Consider the following 21,402-nt stretch of genomic DNA (forward strand, 5'->3'; position numbering starts at 1 on the left):
GATATAGCTCCAGTGCCTGGCCACAGACCGGAGAGGACTATATAGAAAGTTTTTCGGCAGTTGTTGCGCAGTATGCGCAAACATCGGCGTTCTGGGCTACACGCCAACACAACCGAGTCTCAGGTATGGATTCCCTGTGTGCAAATTCATTTTCGTTTTTCACGTTCATAGAGGTGTATTTTGTAGCGCTGTGCTACACGCATACAGAAACGTTGGTTTCAAGCATCAAAATATAACTCTGACGTCCCATAACCTTGTAATGTAGTGGTGCTGTACCCACTCCTGTGTGGTATTTGTCTTATATACAGTATCCCTGGCTACAAACCGGTAGCACGTATAGAATTCTCTATGACGTCACTATTTGTACGAATGTTTTCATTTCTAGCACTATGTCGTCCAACATAAGTGATGGGATGGTGTCTCAGCAATGACAAATAAATCGGCAACATGCTGCATTGTTCTCGACTGACAAATTCACGACGTTTACGCAACGCATCTGACGTGCCACTACATGGTGCACCACTGTGATGTGACGTCATGACGTGACGTGACGTTTTGTCTCGATGCGAGGCGATGTTGATACCATGTTGACACTTAACTCGCATGATTGGGTACAATGTGTATAACTTCGTAAAATGCGGAAAAATTCATAAAATATGGGTGAGATTACTTACGTATCTGTATCATTGAGGCTTCTCCTTGTTGTTATAAGGAAGAAATATTAACCTGTTATAAAATAAATAGATCTCAAGTAACATAATTTGTTTTAACAAACAGATGCGGAATACAACCTAATCTTATGCCGTCCGGTTCCAGAGAGTCACAACTACAACAGATGGATTTGGAAAAGTGTGCTTCAATATCAGGTTTAATTAGATAAGCCCATACTGCATTGTGAATGCCTGAGAGCATCATGACGTCGTCACGATGTCGGGAAGAGAGCAATGTATTTTGCGTTATTGGACAAAAGAAAATATGGAAAAGGGTGAAAATAGGTAAAATTATTGAACATTTGAGATAGTATGGAATAATAAGAGTACTTACATATCTGCCTGGGTGTAGTCTCTGGTGGTTCCACCTAATACAAAACTGTTGTTAACAAATAGTACCAAATTGATGTAGCATGGTGTAATTTGCTATAAACAAGTAGACACGGACTACAACCGCTCTCCATATGCTACCGAGCTCCAGAATGCGTCCAGTTATAAAACCGGATCACTGTGGAAAATTGGTAAAAAATACGTAAAATGTGGGTTAATGAGAGTACTTATATATCTGACTTGATGTGGTCTCTGCAGGTGTCACGTAATACTGTTGTTAACAAATAGAACTCAGGTGACATAATTTGTTGTTAAGAGATAGCCACATCCTCTTCCTATGCTGTCCAGCACCATAATAACGCCTTGCACTTAAGTGAACCAGTTAAAAAAATTAACGTCTGAAGGGGGTGCTTAATCCACATGCTTGAAAGCGGCAGGTTGAGGAGAGGTAGAGGGTGTTGCCGCCATTTTTAGGACATGTGACGACTTAAGAATTACGTCATGACCTTGACTGTAACTTGCACAATTGCCTGTATACATCTCCTAGGTGACGTTGACCAATTCCTGCTCATTCCCTGGGAATAGGGAATGGGGAAAGAAGAACCTCTCGTGTATAACCTGAGCAGGATGTCCTTGTCTCGAGATAAGGAACCAGTTATAACTGATCAAGTGTTCACAAAAACAGTAGCAAAAGAATACGACATACTATACTGGTTCAGGTATATGAATCACATCCTCTGGTTAACAGATGAACCACAAACAAAAATTGGAGAATTACATAGTGACATCAACAAGGCACATAAACAAATAAAAATGAAGGAGGAAGCAGTAAATGCTACATTTGAAATTAAAGAACGATTTCATTGCCCTGCCCCTTCATGAAAGAAAAAAAAAGATTCGTAGGTTTAAGCAAAACGTAAAATGATATTGCAATAATGAATTGGGTGATATAAGAGGATGATCAAATCATGGCTTTGTTACAAAAAAATTGGGTGAGAATTTAGAACTGATGAAATATGATAAGTTTAATCATTTTATGGAGTAATGTTGACTCACCAGGTTAGCCGAGAGCGCTAATGCAGTGCTCCCTGAATTCGGGTACGCGCGCTTGCACAGGATCGAATCCACCTGTAAGATTAACGACGAGGGTCAGTATGCCGGCCAGCCTGGATGAGGTTTTTAGGCGGTTTCCCACACCCCACTAGATGAATAACGGGTTGGTCACCACGTCCCGCCTCAGTTACACGACTCTCAGATGTTTGAAAGCATTCGCACTATTTCGTGGCTTATACTAGACGCATAGAGGTGAAGTACACTAATTCCGCCCTGGAGGATCGACCACTATTACAGCTTTCATTGACGATCGGTAACGTCACGGCTGAAATATTTGTCCCCGGAAACTCCACGATGACGTTACAGGTCACAAAGCCCAGGGTCGGGAATCCCACGACACTGAATGCTTTTGTAACGGTCGCCGCTTGCGGCATCTCTGAAGCCGAAGACGGGGTGGAAAAAATTTGATCGTTATTCCGGGCTTTATTACCACAAGCTTGACTATTTTCTTAAAAATCATCTTTATTCATCAGAATTTCTGACAAAACCTTACACTCACTGCAGTTGGTATACAGCAGCCTCTCACACAGATCTTTGTTGAGTCCCCTTTTGTATATGGTGAATACAGGATATATTGTAACAACATTAAGCATGTTTCTGAAAGTACAAATGTGTGACGCTTCTATGTGCCATGTACTTACTGGATTAATCGGAGGATGACACTTCTATGACTGAATCGTAGATTAAGCCGTCTCTTTGTCTGAAAGAACAAAACCGTTCGTAGTCAAGCTGTTATTAACTGTCCAGTTCTAGTCTTCGCAAGGAAGTGCTACACTATAACAACACCAACGGTTCAGCCAGGCCCTTTCACAGTTTCTCCTACAGTTCGGCTAAATTGCTGGCGCCATTTGTTAACTGCCTCCCCATGAACCATGGACCTGGGTGACTGGATTTCGAGTGCAGGAAAAGGGAGAGAAGGAAACATAGTAGGTGAATATGGATTAGGGCTAACAAATGAAAGAGGAAGCCGTCTCGTAGAATTTTGCACAGAGCATAACTTAATCATAGCTAACACTTGGTTCCAGAATCATAAAAGAAGGTTGTATACATGGAAGAATCCCGGAGATAGTTAAAGGTATCAGATAGATTATATAATGGTAAGACAGAGATTTAGGAACCAGGTTTTAAACTGGAAGAGATTTCCAGGGCAGATGTGGACTCTGACCACAATCTGATGGTTATGAACTGCAGATTAAAATTGAAGAAACTGCAAAAAGGTGGGAATTTAAGGACATGGGACCTGGATGAACTGAAAGAACCAGAGGTTGTACAGAGTTTCAGGGAGAGCATAAGGGAACAATTGACAGGAATGGGGGAAAGAAATACAGTAGAAGAAGAATGGGTAGCTTTGAGGAATGAAATAGTGAAGGCAGCAGTGGATCAAGTAGGTAAAAAGACGAGGGCTAGTAGAATTTAACTGATGAATTTAATTGATCAAAGGAGAACATATAAAAATGCAGTAAATGAAGCAGGCAAAACGGAATACAAACGCGTCAAAAATGAGATTGACAGGAAGTGCAAAATGGCTAATCAGGGATGGCTAGAGGACAAATGTAAGGATGTAGAGGCTTATCTCACTAGGGCAAGATAGATACTGCCTACAGGAAAATTAAAGAGACCTTTGGAGAAAAGAGAACCACTTGTATGAATATTATGAGCTCAGATGGAAACCCAGTTCTAAGCAAAGAAGGGAAAGCAGAAAGGTGGAAGGAGTATATAGAGGGTCTATACAAGGGCGATGTACTCGAGGGCAATATTATACAAATGGAAGAGAATGTAGATGAAGATGAAATGGGAGATACGATATTGCATGATGAGTTTGAAAGAGCGCTGAAAGACCTGAGCCGAAACAAGGCCCTTGGAGTAGACAACATCCCATTAGAACTACTGACGGCCTTGGGAGAGCCAGTCCTGACAAAACTCTACCATCTGGTGAGGAAGACGTATGAGACAGGTGAAGTACCCTCAGACTTCAAGAAGAATATAATAATTCCAATCCCAAAGAAAGCAGGTGTTGACAGATGTGAAAATTACCAAACTATCAGTTAAATAACTCACAGCTGCAAAATACTAACGCGAATTCTTTACAGATGAATGGAGAAACTGGTAGAAGCCGACCTCGGGGAAGATCAGTATGGATTCCGTAGAAATATTGGAACACGTGAGGCAATACTGACCTTACGACTTATCTTAGAAGAAAGATTAAGGAAAGGCAAACCTACGTTTCTAGCATTTGTAGACTTAGAGAAAGCTTTGGACAATGTTGACTGGAATACTCTCTTTCAAACTCTGAAGGTGGCGGGGGTAAAATACAGGGAGCGAAAGTCTATTTACAATTTGTACAGAAACCAGATGGCAGTTATAAGAGTCGAGGGGCATGAAAGGGAAGCAGTGGTTGCGAAGGGAGTGAGACAGGGTTGTAGCCTCTCCCCGATGTTATTCAATCTGTATATTGAGCAAGCAGACACTTAGAGTAGTAAAGGAGTTTTGCTATTTGGGGAGCAAAATAACTGATGATAGTCGAAGTAGAGAAGATATAAAATGTAGGCTGGCGATGGCAAGGAAAGCGTTTCTGAAGAAGGGAAATTTGTTAACATCGAGTATAAATTTAAGTGTGAGCAAGTCGTTTCTCAAAGTATTTGTATGGAGTGTAGCCATGTATGGAAGTGAAACATGGACGATAAATAGTTCGGACAGGAGGATTATAGAAGCATTCGAAATGTGGTGCTACAGAAGAATGCTGAAGATTAGATGGCTAGATCACATAACTAATGAGGAGGTATTGAATAGGATTGGGGAGAAGAGAAGTTTGTGGCTCAACTTGACTAGAAGAAGGGATCGGTTGGTAGGACATGTTCTGAGGCATCAAGGGATCACGAATTTAGCATTGGAGGGCAGTGTGGAGGGTAAAAATCGTAGAGGGAGACCAAGAGATGAATCCACTAAGCAGATTAAGAAGGATGTAGGTTGCAGTAGGTACTGGGAGATGAAGAAACTTACACAGGATAGGGTAGCATGGAGAGCTGCATCAAACCAGGCTCAGGACTGAATACCACAACAACAACAACATTTGTTAACTGAGAACCGACGAGGCGCCTACATCTTGAATGCGACGCAAGCGAAGTTGGACGGTTACTCGTCATAGTAAGTGCAGGATTTCAGGTGTAGAGGTTTTGGTCTTATTTACGCTTTACCGTGGCATTATACAGTCGTCGTCCAGTTATCGATATATATTACGTATATGGTAGTGCGTTGAACTATTTACAAAGCGAGACAGAGAACTCACACACCGTGCTGAAAGATCTTGCCATAAAATCGATCTTTACCGATGATACATGACCATGCATTCAGTAAATGAAACTGTAAATCTAGGTTTCGCTACGATTGTCGTACAAGCTGGCCTTTTCTATCAGCGTGGAGGGCAATCTACACCAAAAACCTCAGCTGTTAATACGACTCACCTCGGCCCGTCCACGAAGACAGCAACGCTCATAATTCTGTCATGTCGTGCGACTTGTATTGCGGAGGTAAGCAAGCTAGGAAAATGTACGAACTCCTGGCGGAAAGCAGCATCTGTATTGGGGAAGTGTAAGTGACGAAGAAGGCCTCATTATGCGTCTAAACTGCCGCCGACGTCGTCTTTATAGTGACTGATTCTAGAAGAACTGCAGATTTATTACAAGATGAGGAATGGACCTCAAACTGTAAGCGACATTTCTCCACGATACAGACGTCCACAATTACTTTGAATCAAAGGACACGCCGATATCACACAGCATGAAATAACAGGCCATGTGGTGCAGTCGAGTGTGACAGGACGTGACCGTTATTATACTTTGATACGACCGACGTTGTCTCTGCCTTGAAGCAGCACCCTTTACTGGAATGGAAAGAAATTCGATAGTCGCTGCAATGGCAAAGAAACAACGCTATAGAATAGTACATCGACTGCATCTAAAAACCACAATCTCTCAAGCTTCATTATTTAAACGTCAAACATCTAATATAGTTTCCATCAGGCTGGAAACAGATGTTACACGTCAGAGCTGTACGGCTTAAAAAGTATGGTATTTTCGTATTGTGTGTCTCAGACGAACTTTCCGGTGTCGACTACTCGATAAGCGGAAAATGCTTGATACATTTTTAGTCACTGCAGGAATTTGTCTACACACGTCTATTACGATAATGCCCTGGTAGGCGGGCACATCGGAGCACGTCATCCTACCTACATTTTTGGAACGCGTTGGGTGGATACCAAAAGACAACCGAAAGAGGAACGTCGGAACATCTGCGTAGTTTCTATAAAAACCCCCGTTTATCTATCAAGTCTCTGCATTTTTATCTTAACTTTAAGTCGCGCTTAGGGATACATGAAGAACAATCTCTAAACTATTATAAAATTGCAATGTAAACTATGACGGTCAGTGGAACAACCATTAAATATGTTTTTTTAACACGCAGCGGCCAAATAAATATGTGAATAAAAACAGAGATCCGTTGAGCAGTTTTTTCGCGCGACACTCGTGAGTGGTGAGACTCCCTTGTCTGCTGTATCGACAATGGAGCTACAGCCGGGGTAACCGCGGAAACACTAATTTGGTGGTAAGCAGTCAGACAAGATGCTTGTTCTCGTGCTTATCACTGCGCTCGACAGCGTCGCATTCGCGATTCTGTGCTGGTAAGTCACCGCCAGCTCTCGCATCCTCGCACACTCGTCACTCTAAACGCTGTAGGCCGAAATCGCTGCGTTGGTCGTAGTCGAGCTGTCGTGTGGCTGACGAGGCATACAGGCAACAATTGCTCTCGCGTCTCGAAGTTCTTACAAAGTTTCACACCGAAATCCATGTTTCGGAAAACCTTTCGCTCCTTTGAGCTCTTAGTATTGCTTATTGTTAGTAAACCTAACTAGTTACCCTTCGTCAGTCGTAATTAAAATGCATGTTCTTCTCTTTTCTATTTCAGGCTTTTATGGCAGCTCATACTCTATACTGAAATGTGAGTACCAAGTCTTTCTGATTAATAGAAGATAAATTCTTTTACTTATATATGTTACGTATAATGGTTTACGATACCTCGCCAGTGCTTGCAAAGTGGGGAGGTACAGATAATATCTCCATACACTGGTGACGTCACTGACGTACAAGCAGTCCGTAACTGACTCTGACATTGTAGTGTGACACGCGCCAATATCTGACTTTTGGGTGATGACAGCAAATAAAAACACGACCGATTTCAGTCCCCTCAGCAGACGTCATGTAATGATCAATGTGGCGAGCACGATCGTATGGGGTAGCAACATCCAGTCCAAGAGATATGCCGGTAGTGTCACGATACACATGCAGCTAATCACTTTTAGTAGTAGTTATCTACCAACATGAGAGATCAACGTACTTCCTTAAATTGTTTTGAAGCATCGTTTTAACATATGTTCAATGTCGCTTGTTGCACAGTAAGTAGTACATGACAAATTCACACATCCGATATGTTTTAGTATTCCTGTGTGTCGCTCCGTTTACTTGTAGTCTCCAAACGCTTAGTGTGAGGTCATCAGCTAATGTATTTTAGAAATAAGTCAGCTTGGTGCTGATAATGCTTTTGATAAGTTGGTTTGTTATACGTACTCCTTAAAAGACGTGCCACGACACAGTCATAAATTTTTATAAGTTTGAAAAATCTCTTCACACAAGAATGAGCTGTTTAAGGGTAATATATTTTAGAATAGTTTTCCACATAATGTCTTCCAAAACAATTCAATTTTGTTTTTAGATGGCGATCGGAAATGGACTTGCTGGAAGCTGATTTCGAGGAATATGTACTGGACATCGAGGCTGACCTGGCAGAAGAACTGGACCTCTTCGAGGTTATCCCTGACGAGATGGATTATTCAGATACAGATCTATGGTGGATGGACGAACTGATGCCAGAAGAAGATTGGTTAGCCGATGTGAGGGAGATGGTGGAGGACGAAGACGTTTCTCCTGAGGGAGAAGTCGTTGTCATACGGATACATTTCATTGGTGTAAAGGAATTTGTAATTCCAAAACGTAAAGTAATGACTTTCTTTGAGTCTTTACTAGGTCAAGAAATAAATAACGTTTCTTAACTTTTGAAACTGTTTTTATTGGTTCCATGGCGGAATAGGTACTGTTAAAGACAAGTAATGTACATATTCTGTGTTCAGCTTCCAGAAAATACTCGAAGTCGTTTGGTCATTTTTTCATCTCTATGCAATCGTCATGTTCGTCAATGGAAATTGAAGAAAGGGTGTAAAAATAATAAGATGAAGTAGAAAAAAGCAAACATTTCATTGAGAAGTTGTTTACTCTAAATTTCAATTTTTTAACAAAATAACGGAATAATATTTTGGCAGTATTGACTACAACAACTTATTCTGAGGTTACATAAATTACAGGGAGCGAAACGGTGTGTACAGCTTGGACAGAAATCAGAGTTTACTTGTAAAAGTGACAGAACACGAATTACAGGCATCGCCTGAAGTGTGACATGTTTGTAATCTACCCTTGCCCATGTTATTCAACCTACTTATGGATGAAGAAATACAGGAAACCAAAGATAATTCGGAATGTGAATTAAAGATCGGGAGAAGAAGATAACCTTTAAGGCTTGCGATAACAATGTCACTCTGTCAGAAACGGCGGTGAACTTTAGGTAGATCACTTGAACGAAATGCATAGTGCCTAGGAAATAGGTTACAAGATGAAGGTAACTAAAAGTGAATATGGGTACTAAGATGTTAAAATGAGACACTAAAGGTATTAGACTAGGTAACTGTTTTTTTAGAAAAGATCGGGAGAAGAAGATAACCTTTAAGGCTTGCGATAACAATGTCACTCTGTCAGAAACGGCGGTGAACTTTAGGTAGATCACTTGAACGAAATGCATAGTGCCTAGGAAATAGGTTACAAGATAAAGGTAACTAAAAGTGAATATGGGTACTAAGATGTTAAACTGAGACACTAAAGGTATTAGACTAGGTAACTGTTTTTTTAGAAATACACTTTAAAACAATAAAATAAATAAACGATGCACGACGAACAATTATGCAAATGGGAAGGAAATAGATAGAAGTGATGACGAGACAGAAAGCTGATTAGAGTTTCAGAAAAATTGCGAGATTTATTCTAGAGAAAGAGTTCCACTAATTGGGCTAGACAATATTGCGTTGGTCCACTTCTGGCAGTTATGCAAGCAAGCAGTTATTTGTAGGGCATTGATTGAGAGAGCAGTCTTCCTGAGGGATATCGTGCCAAATTCCGTCCAGTTAGCGCGTTAGATCGCCATAATACAGAGCTGATGGGAGGGCCCTTCCCATAATGCTCCAAACGTTCTCGATAGGGAAGAGATCTAGCGACACTGCTCGCCATGATAAGGTTTGGCAAGCGGCACGAAGGCATAGAACAGAAACTGTCGCCGAGTGCGGGCATGCATTATTTTGCTGAAATGTAAGACCTAGATGAGTGGCCATTGAGGGCAACAAAACGAGGCATAGAATGACGCCGACGTCCGCTGTGCAGTAAGGATGGCGCGGGTGACAACCAAAGGAGTCCTGCTATGAAAGAAAACGGCAGTACTGCTCGTTGTTGGGCCACATGGCGGGCGACGTGGACGTCGGTACGTCAACGTTCGTATGAGCTCTAGACGAGTCATCGCTGGTCATTGGGTCCTATTTTGAAGGAGGACTCCTCACTGAGGACACGTCTACTCCAGTCAATGAGATTCCAGGCAGCGTGGCCCGACACCACTGCAGACGGCCTCGTTGGTGCACAGAGGTCAATGGAGGTCGGCGCAAGGGGCGCCGTGAACTTAGCCCCCTCTCTGTGAACCGCCTAGTAACGGTCTTTGTGATCACTGAAGCGTCAGTTGGACATCGGATCGATGATAGTGATGAATCCGGGGCTCTGGGGGCCTCTCTGACGATTGTTCGTTTCTCACGTTGCGTCGTCTCCGCAGGTTAATCGCTTCCTTCTTGACGCGATGTTCGGCCATGGTTCACCCACTCCTGCCAACATCGTCGAATAGTGGCATCGCTGTTATTCAGATGTTGAGCGATTCGGAGATTACTCCAACCGGCTTCTTTGAATCCAACTACACGTCATCTCTCAAATGTTGACGTCTGCGTATATTTTTCATGCGCCTGTCTACGAGGCATAGTTACTGCCTAACTGAGTACATGGTTTTATGCCTTGGTATCATATGTCCCCTGTTTAATATCTTGCCAGCAGCGCGTCGAAATTACGCTGCAGCGTCACATACTCATCCATCGGCCACCAAAGTTTACGATTACGAAGTTTCCGTCGATACCAATATGAATATGAATTTTCGGCCTTTGTAATCAGTATTTTTTGTGGCTTAGAGTGTTGCTGTCACTGATGAAAGATGAAGGAAAGAAAATACCCGTAGCTTACAGGAAACAGCAAGAAATGCACTTTTAATCGAAAAATGTTTTACCACCGAATATAAATTTAAGTGTTAGTGTGCTGAATGTATTTGTTTGGCGATTAGCGTTATATGTCATTGAACTAAAATCATAAAAACTGCTGCAATAACACAAAAGAAGCTTTTAAAATCTTGTTGAAATGCTAACGAGTATATACACTGAAGCGCCACAATAACTGGTATAAGGATGCACATTCAAATACAGAGATACGTAAACAGGCAAAATACGGCGCTGCAGTCGGCAACGCTTATGTAAGACAATAAGTGTCAGGCGCAGTTGTTGCATGAGTAACTGTTGCTACAGTGGCAGGTTATCAAGATTTAAGTAAGTCTGAATGTTGTGTTATAGTCTTCGCACGACCGATGGGACACAGCAACTCCGAGGTAGTGATGAAGGGGCAATTTTGCCGTATGGCCATTTCACGAGTGTACCTTGAATAACAGCAATCCGGTAAAACATCAAACCTCCGAGATCGCTGAGGCAGGAAAAAGATCCTACAAGAACGGGACCACCGACGACTGAAGTGAATCGTTTAATGTGACAGAAGGGTAACCCTCCTATAAACTGCTACAGATTTCACTGCTGTTCCATCAGCGTAAGAACCATACTACGAAGCATCATCGATATGGCCGTCCAGAGCCAAAGACCCACTCGTGTACCTTTGATTACATCACAAAACAAACCTTTACGCCTCGCCCGGGCCTCCCAACTCAGACTTTGATTTGTTGATCACTGTAAACATGTTGCCTGATCGGACGAGTATCGTTTCAAATTGTATCGAGCGGATGGACGTGTACGAGTATGGAGACAACACTAGACACTGCTGGTGAGGTTGGTGGAGGCTGGTGGCAGCTCGGTATCGGTGTGGGATGTGTGCAGTTAGAGTGATATGGGACTCCTGGTACTCTAGATACGACTCTAACTGGTGACACGTACGTAAACATCCTGTCTGATCACCTGCATCCATTCACGTCCATTGTGCATTCCGACTGACTTGGGCAATTCCAGGACGAGAATGAGACACCCCGCACGTCTAGAACTCCTTCAGAATGAACAGTCTAGCAGGATTCATGGCGTCAGTTCCCTCCAGTACCAAGTCAGACAGTAGTCGACTCTATGCCACCTCGTGGTGCGGCACTTATGCATGCTCGTGGAGGCCCTACAAGATATTATGCAGATGTACGAGTTTGTTTAACTCTGCAGCGTAGGTAGGTCGAGTAACCAATGAAGATGTGCTGCGGAGATTCGGGAACAGAAGAGCTCTAAACCACAACGTGATTAAAGAAGCTCTGCACGCAGGGCGATCATCAACACCACCATATCGGCAGTAGAATACGCCTGAAGATCTCGAGAAGGCAGAGCTACCGTCAGTCCATTTCTAATCTATGGTACTAGAAAAGGCGACACAGAGAGATGGGGTTGGCAAGACCGACGGTAAACTTGTCTCACACAGACTGGGCTAACTGTGAAGGTGGTCCGCTGACGGTAGCAACAGGCAATACGGAAGGGGGGGGGGGGGCGCCCCTTTAAGTTAGGACTATAACCAACGCCTTCAGACACGACAGAGCCACACTATGTGCCAATACAAATTCAGATGGTTTCCATGTGCGGTAGAGATATAGCCATAGGAAAGAAGACAAGCATATTGGCCTGCCTCTCTCAATATCAACGCCATACAGTTTCAAAAAAAGATGTATTTACTTAAAGTAGTGCTATAAACGGCGGACATAGACATCCTCCTCCTACAGGAAGTGTACATTGACGAATTTCCCGTCTTGTGCAGCTTCAAAGCCTAAGTATTACGTGCCTTCAGAACTGGCAGGAGCATCACAAAACTTCTTACGGAAGGCATCACGGTAGGGGATATCCTCTACCATCCGCTATATCTACGTATTGTCGAGTACCGACGAAATGGAAGAGCGTTCCCGCTTCTTCACGGAAGAAATTGCCTCGCTGTTACAAGGACGGCACAACTATTTCATCCTAGGCGGCGATTTTAATTGTGTACGTGCACCGAAAATCACTTTTATCGATGCACCCCGTGCCAAGAATTACGAATATTGACACAGAACATGCATTTTTTTTTTGACATGTGGGAGGATGCCCATATCCTCGATCCCTGATACACCCATGTAACGAGTCATTCCGATAGTCGTCTCGACGGAGTGTACACTGGTCAGCCACATCACTATGAATACCTACCTAATAACCTGTATGTCTACCTTTGACACGGATAACAACAGCGATGTGTCGTGGCGTGGAGGTAGTGAGGCCTTGGTAGGTCGCTGGAGGGAGTTCGCGCAACATCTGCACACACAGGTCACTTGATTCTTGTAAATTAGGCGGAGGGGCCGATGAACTATGACATCGTGGTTCACATTCTAGATGTGTTCGATCGACTTCAGATATAGGGAGTTGAAAAGCCGACACATCAACTGAAACTCGCCACTGTGTTGCTCGAAACAATCTATCACTCTCCGGGCCTTGTCGCATGGCGCATAATCTTGTTTAAAAATGCCACAGCCGCCAGAACACATAAACATCATGAAATAGTGCACGTGCTCTGCAATCAGCTTATGACACTCATAAGCCTTAGACGTGAATGTTCGCCAGGCCATAATAGAATCACCACCAGATTGTCTCCATGCTGCAGTACGGGTGTCAAGGAACTGCTCACGTGGAAGACGAAGCATTCTTGTCCTAGCATCGGCGTGGTGAGAAAGGTATCGGGATTCGTCAGACCATACAATGCTCTGCCAGTGCGCCAACTCCCAGTGCCGATGGTCATGTGCCCATTTCAGTCATAGTTGCTGATGTCGTGTTGTTAACATTGGTACATGCATGAGCCATCCTCCAGTGGACCATAGTTAGGAGTGTTCAGACTCACTTGTACACTGTGTAACTTTAAAATATGATGTTAATTCCGCCACAGTTCGCTGTCTGTCTTGTTTTACCAGTCGGCATAGTCTACGGTGTGAGACAACTGTAATGAGTGGTGACAATCCAGGAATCCCACGACTTATGGACATTGTTTTACCCTGGTTCCACCACGTGTTGTAGATACTCACCACAGCACATCTCGAACACCCGACTAGTCGGGCAGTTCCGAAATACTCGTGCTGAGCCTCCAACCCGTCGCATCTGTCCTCGACCAGGTTCAGGCAGATTCCCCATTCCACACACGAATAGCACACTCACCAATACCTCACGCAACATGGATGTGTCTGACTAGCAGTCATTCCTGACAGGTGACGCTGCTATCACCTGGACGGCTTTATATCGATAGCAAGTCACTAGTCAGAAAGTTCAGGTTGATCAGAGTTTGTTACACATAATGTTAGCACTGAGGTCGTCAATGCGGAACTGTAGATTGTTGCCTACGTCGACCGTAAACCGACCTCCCTCCAGCAGCAGCAGGCATGCCGGAGTTGCGGTGTTTGGTAATTGAATGTCGCCGACCTCAGAGACAGTCCTTGCTTGGAAATCTTGCGAAAGACACCTTTGGGCGTATCCCGCGACCCTTCATTAGCGTATGGTTTGTGCCAAACTGGTGCTATGCTTTGAAATGATGACATATGGTCCTGAGTACGCAGTGTGGCGACGTCATACGATGGACTTCTATTTCACAGTGCTACAGGAATGCAATGACCAAGCACCTTCTCCACAGTGGCAAGTGGGGATACAACGAGCTAAGGCCGAAATTAAACCCAACACGCCACCTCGAAGGTGCATTGCTCCAGTCATGGACACTAAACTAGGTTACAGGAGAACACGCATTAGTGTATCATATCATCAACAAAAGAAAAAGACAATGAGGAGCCCTGATACATGCACTCAAAGATGGCACATACTTAACGCCGCAACAGGAAATAGGCAATGACTTTGAAGAAACTTACAGTCAATTTGATGCTGCAGTGGATATCGACATGGCGGCCATTATCAATGTTACACATTCGATTTTCAGCACCGTTGAAGCTGAGATGGAAGCACTGCTGATAAAGTAGATTACTGAGTGAATCTAAGCCTTGATGCACAAGCGGTTTTAATGGCCATTTATCACTATCATGACGTAGTAGATATTCCACCATGATTTCTCAATAGTGCTCCTCAAAGTGTGTACCACGAAATCTCTCATTGTATCGAGATACGACTGACAATGGTGTCCCCTGTCTATGATATAATATGTGACAGCCCTTGATCTGTTACTCTGTGACTGTCGTCACTAATCGGCAAGACTGAATTTGTGATGATGTACATATAAGTGTAAAGCATATACTGATGGCCTGGTGCTGGCTTTGCGGACTGATGACGACATGCATGAGGCTTTAGATTGGATCCACAAATATGGAACGGCCACTAGCAACCATATAAATGTGGACAAGTTGGTTGCTGATGTATATCGTTGTCAGGCTATTGGAAGAATATGTGGCACGTTTATGGTTCATTGGTACTTTGGAATGCCTAGGAATTGTTGTTACCAATGGCATATATCGCACTGCAGTTACAACTGTATCAAACTGCTACAAGCAGTCTAGACAGGTGTTAACAGGAACCTGATATGGGCCTTAGACGTCCTCCAGCAGGCTACATATGTAAACACCTACCCAGACTTACAGCTTTTGTACTTTGTCCAAGTATCCCGACGCTGGCGGTAGTAGCGCAATTCTTATGGACATCATTTGGTTCCTTCATGAGTGCAGGTCTACTTTTTAAAGTCAGATACAAATCCCTGGCCCCTGTCTTGGTATGAGTTGACCAGGTCTTTTACATGTTCACAAAAGAGTGTTGCAGCAATGTATCACAACAATTTTAAAACTGTGGAGATGACATGAAACGTGACTGATTAGAAATCTAATAGAAGAATTACCAACAGTGGCTGTCTAGCACAATTAACAGTCACTTCACCCTATACACATTCTTTTTAATATCTAACATAGCTATATTCAGATAGCTCTGCCAGGAACTAGACCAGACGCGTATCTGATACTTAACTACAGGACAGCCTAGCAAACCCATTCTGAGGTGGTATCCACAAATAAATCATTTTCAGCTATGTATCCGGATACTTTGGATCATATAGTGTACTAAAATTATCTTATAAGCAATCCTACGATCATCCTATAAGTTGTCTATTGAGGATGATATACTAGCTTAGATGGTGTTGATTACAACGCCTTTCATGGCCCCTAAAATTCAAATATATGAGTGCTTTATTTTTGTGGATATTTACGTGTTGTTAAAGAGTAGCTTTAACAGATTATTCGGCAGTGACAGAATGTAATACCTCGAAACTGTATTTGAAAGAAAGACAGTCATGATCTATGATGTTGTATCAAATTATTTGCTCTATACCTACAGTTTTAACGTGATGGCCGATTACACAAAGAAACAAAGTTACTTACAACAAATATGAGGCTGTAATTCACAATTACCCCGCCGGATGATTGAAACCATCTAACCTGCCCATGTTACTTCCTACAGAATTAAGTCTGTGAAACTAGATTTCTTAAGCTCTCACAGCTATGGCTGGTGGAAACATCGCCCTTCCAGATCTTTTACGATTCCACTGCATAACGCAGATGCCAATATGGTATTACCTTCGATTGGTCTCCGAATCAGTAGTTATCTATGACGTACAGTCTTAGACATAAAAACAGACCGCCGGCCGGCCGCCACAGAGACTAAGTCCGAGTCGTTCACTTAAGGTGGCCAATAAAACTTACCGCCCCTGACAACTCTAAGTCCAGCCATCTGCACAATCTGGCAACACTGTAAAATGCGGAAGTGTTAGGAGGAAGTGTTGACTACTTCCGAGACGGACTGTGGGAGCCTGTGGTCTCTTGGTAATCGACGTGCATTCAAAACTTATAGTTGCAGTTCGCGTCCAACTGTATTTTTTTTATCACATTTCGGTCTAAAGTTATGAGTCTGATTGAACATCGAACATAATTCGCTTAACATTCTACTCACCAGCAGTAACAAGTACTTCCAGAAACAATTCCGCAGGACAGCTCGTGGCTGCGTCGCGATCATAACAGCTTAACGCTCGGGCGTTTCCTCGCGCTGCAGCGGCTACCGGCCACCGGCCAGCCGCCACCCGCCGCCTGAAATCCGGCGCCGCCCATGTAAAGGCGGCGCCACGCTGTCAGTGTGTGTATCAATGCCATTTTCGAATTTGAAGTTCTAGTTATCATCTTCCAGTTAAGCATTGGATGTTGCATATTTGAAAATCATGAACTACAGTTAAGCTTTCTAAAATTGAGTCTCAAGTGGAAAAAGGTGTTACATCTGCAACACAACGTTTACTTTATAACAGAGGGGTGAATGTAGAGGAGGCAGCTAGAAAGATTTGAACTGTGTGTGGAGCGAGTGCTTTTGGGAAAAATACGCCAGAAAAAGATATTCTTGTTGCAACAAAGATGGTTCTGGCATGAATGATTTTCCACATTAAGGAAGTCTCGACTACTGATATATGTGACAGATTACCATTTTACCATCATGCGACATTTGAATTCAACAGGCAAAGTTCAGAAGTCTGGTGTAGGAGTACTGCATGCTCTAATTCGAAACAACAAAAATCAACGGAGTGACTATTATTGAACGTCATCAGGTTTCTCATTGAGCATTCCTACGCAGCACTGTTACTGGTGACGTGTTATGATGCATTTATCATTAACTTACTAAGAAGAAATGCATGGCTGAGCTCAACCCAAAGACGTAAACTCGAGCAAAGAGTAGTGTGAACATAATATTTTACATTTGATAGCTCCAAAAGTGTGTTTTGGGCTACGAATTCTGCCCCAAGGGGTGTGTGCAACACAGCTGGAATTTGTTGCTAACAACTGAGACACCTTTCGGTCCCAGTGTAACAAAGTCGAGCAACAAAACTACATCACCTGTGCTACTGCATGATACCTCACTCTGTTGATTTGAGAAACAAAACTACCCAGGATATTGATAGGAAAGTCGCCTCTCAGGCCCTTGTATTGATAGTGAAATCCTGTCTCGAGCACTTGTCCCTCTCGTCATATATTCGTAAAATTTTACCTTTCCCGCTCTTGATCGATCAACCGTCAAGGCAATTCATTTCTAGACGAAAATTCTCTTAAAACTACTCTGGTTTAATGACATCGTTAGAACAAGTAGGTTTCTACGGGTGAAGAATTTGTAAACAACTTTAGCATTTTTCAGACTTTTTTAAATATCGCGAAAGAAAATTCTGTTGCTGATTAATTTCTCTTTGATGATTACTGTTGCGATTAGTAAACTAATGGAAAATGCAATTAAAAAATTCATTGTACTAATACAAATTAAATTCAGCTTACTGCAGAAACATCACGACGGCAGTCTATCTTAATATAGCATTAAGTGTCTGTTAGATGTTTGAGTCTATTTTAACACGAATTAGAAGGATATTACCGAATTTTGACTTCGAAAAGCTCTGTATTTACTTCATTTCCTGTATCATTCGCAAGTATTATGAAAATGTGGCATTTCATAGATAAAACTATGTATTCACAACAACAAAAAATATGTCGGCAGAAAACAAAAACGTGGCATTATGAATTTGGCAGTAGCGTAAAGTTTTCGCTTGACACTACGGGTTACTAGAAGTAGCAAGACCAATTTTGTTAGAGCGTTGTCTTACGATTCCCTCATTGAATTTGTAATTGCCTGCTTGTAGCTGTGCTACAAAAGAATGAAAAAGCTGGTTATCGGCGAGGCTCGAAAGGCGAACAGAGGCAGCATGCACCTGACAGGCAAGCACGTTATCTAGGAGCTAGCGGATAGGCGCGGTGTTTTCCACTTACTTTTTGACCCAGTAAGCGGTATGGCAGATAAACCGCAACATAAGAGGCGACAGTAGTTGCATTTCCCATGTGGAACGACTGTTATGGACTGATATCCTTATGTCACATCTTAAGCGAAAATCACTCAGTATTAAATTGAAATGACACGATAATATCAACTGAATTTAGTAGGATAGTTCTGTGCCATGAAGGAAGTAACTCGTCGGTCACAGAGTTTCCAAACATATTCTGTGCTGTTGCCATGTTTCAGTTATACTGCCAGGAAGGATACCAGCTGATGTGTTCTGTGAGTGACCTCGGAAGTGACTATAGCTTCGTTTTAAAGTTGCGGGTGGCAAGGGCCGCAAGATCCTCATTATATGTCAATGAGTCTTATTCACATTTCTGTAACTAGGGTTAGGGGCTAGAGTGCAATTACTTGTAATACATCGATGCACTGAATGAAAACTAAATGTCATAAATTAATAACTGCGGCAATTATTTGTGTTTTACTGACTTAATCGGACCGAAACCTTCAAAGCGTATTCACCAGACGCGATTCACAGTTTTGGAGCTTCTCCAGTGGTTGAGTTGATAATGTATATTTGCTGTACAATATTGTTATTGAGACCGCTGTCATTGGCACATCCACCAGGAGACAGGCATGGCCTGGCTTATTGTTGTCAGCTTTCCTGACGGATATTCTGCCTTAGCTCGAAACGTGAAGACTTAAGGTGAATTCGAACATTCCATATGGCGAAAATTTGATGTTTCTATTCTTCCAGCTCTAACATTGAAATAACAGTTTCAATAAACGGCAGGAAAGCGCCTGTGAATCAACAGTTAATAATGCAATCATAATTAGTGGAATCTGACAAATTCCATCTGTCATATGATAATTGTGGAAAACTACTTTTTTCATCTTCACAGCACCACAGTATGATCTCAAGGGTTTCGTAGGATACCTATACTTAATTTCATTGTGATTGTTTTCAATGACAGTACCGGAGGAGCAACATCATCTGAGTTGAAACATACTTTTCCAGCGGGATTTGAATCTTTGGCTACAGTTGCAGTAGCACGTCCAGTGAGGTATCAAGAATGTGAGCAATCACTCATTGCTATAGTATAGGCTAGGGCAGAGCGAAGCAGGTTTCCGACGAAGTAAACGATGAGAGACACTGTCGCTGTCACTTATTAAACAGGAATTGTTCAGAAATTTGCAACTATATCTAGAGAAATGAGTAGGTTGATACAGCTCCAGTCCGGCACTATCACTGAGTTACCAAACATTTTCCCAATAGCACTTAAGATAAAAATGTATGTGTGTGTTCTTTCGGACATTTCCGAAAGAACAGACACTACGAATCGAAATAGACAGCCTTGTTAATCAATTAAAGATTGAAGGACAGATGTCCAGTATGTCATGGACATTAAAATAGAACAACGGCGTCAAATGAAAATTTGTGTCTGACCAGGTTCGAACCCGGATTCGTAGTGTCTTTTCTTTCGGAGATTTCCGAAAGAACAGATACCACACGTATATCCATATACAAGGGATTATATGGCATTTTTTCTGCAATTTGTCTGTACCACCACCTCCTACAATATTTACTATACCTCCTCAAACAGCCTGTATAATTATTTAGGTCTCGACGGGTCATCGAAAGTTTTCAGTGCCAGACACACGACATCGTCCGAACCCTAGCGGGAATACAGTGTGGCCGAGAGCAAGTGGAATAATGGCCGCGGGGGGTGGGCGTACCGCGCATGTGGTATGCGGCAAAGATGGGAATTCGCGTCTGACGAGGAGCGTGTGTAGATAGGTGCTGCAGAGAGGTTGGCTGCTGTGTCCCAACAGAGCCCACCGTCGGAGGTTCGAGTCCTCCCTCCGGCATGTGTGTGTGTGTTGTCCATAGCGTAAGTTAGATTAAGTGGTATGTAAGCTTAGGGCCCGATGACCTAAGCAGGTTGGTCTGATGAGTTCTTACAACGAATTTAAAAAATTTAATCCAAAATACTGCATATCGGTTCTTACAATAGTGCAATAGGTGCACACCGGTTAGGTGTAACTGAAGAGAGACTCCAACTTGGATTGTGGTTAAGGGCGAATCCCAAGCGCACGGCCACGAACAATTGGGAGCGGAAACTTAATGTCATCAGAACCTTGTTGAAGGACCATGACATGCGATCGTTAGACCGACTGCAGAAAGTTCAGTTTATAAATACACACATACTTAGCAAAATATATCATGTCGCAGCAGTCTTACCGATACTGCAGGTCACTGCACATAAAATATTAGCTGTAGCCTCTTGGTACGTGTGGAAACAAAATATCTTCGAAGGATCCTTCCACTCGGCGACTTTGCAGAGGCAAAACGGAGGACTTGAAATTAAAGACGTGCTTTTAAACTAATTCATGCCACTGAGACAGGCATCACGAAACTTCTGTTCATCCGAAAGTACTATGGCGTTTGGAGGTGTATAAGACTTCCACCAGCACAAACCAACACTAGAACCGTCTATGATTATATTACCAGACATCGTCTTCACAAACCAATTCCGGTAAATTAACCTACAAAAACCTGGAGGAACGTCTGGAAAAATACCAACAATAAAATTCTACCAACTAGAGTCAGTGCCGTATGGTGCGACGTTGTAAAGGAAACCATACCCTCAGCGGAACGATTATGGAAAATCAAATTGAGACCATCTCCATACTGTGACAAATGTCGGCTTGTAGAAACTGTAGCGCACATCTTCTTACGTGAAAATAGAATTTGGAACTGGACTAGGAAGAAATTAGCACTATCAACAGAACCGCAGAAAGTCATATACCGATAACTGAAGCTTTACAACCCGACTCGAAATGTTACCCGTCCGCAAAGAATAACAGTTATTCGTGGCTTCTGGGACAGTTTGTGCTTTACGTTGTAACAAACAAAACTTAGAGCTTAGAAGGGTACATGTTTTATATTGCAGAAGAACGCTTTACTCTGAA

Source organism: Schistocerca cancellata, chromosome 6, assembly GCF_023864275.1.
Source record: "Schistocerca cancellata isolate TAMUIC-IGC-003103 chromosome 6, iqSchCanc2.1, whole genome shotgun sequence".
Classification (NCBI taxonomy): Eukaryota; Metazoa; Arthropoda; class Insecta; order Orthoptera; family Acrididae; genus Schistocerca; species Schistocerca cancellata.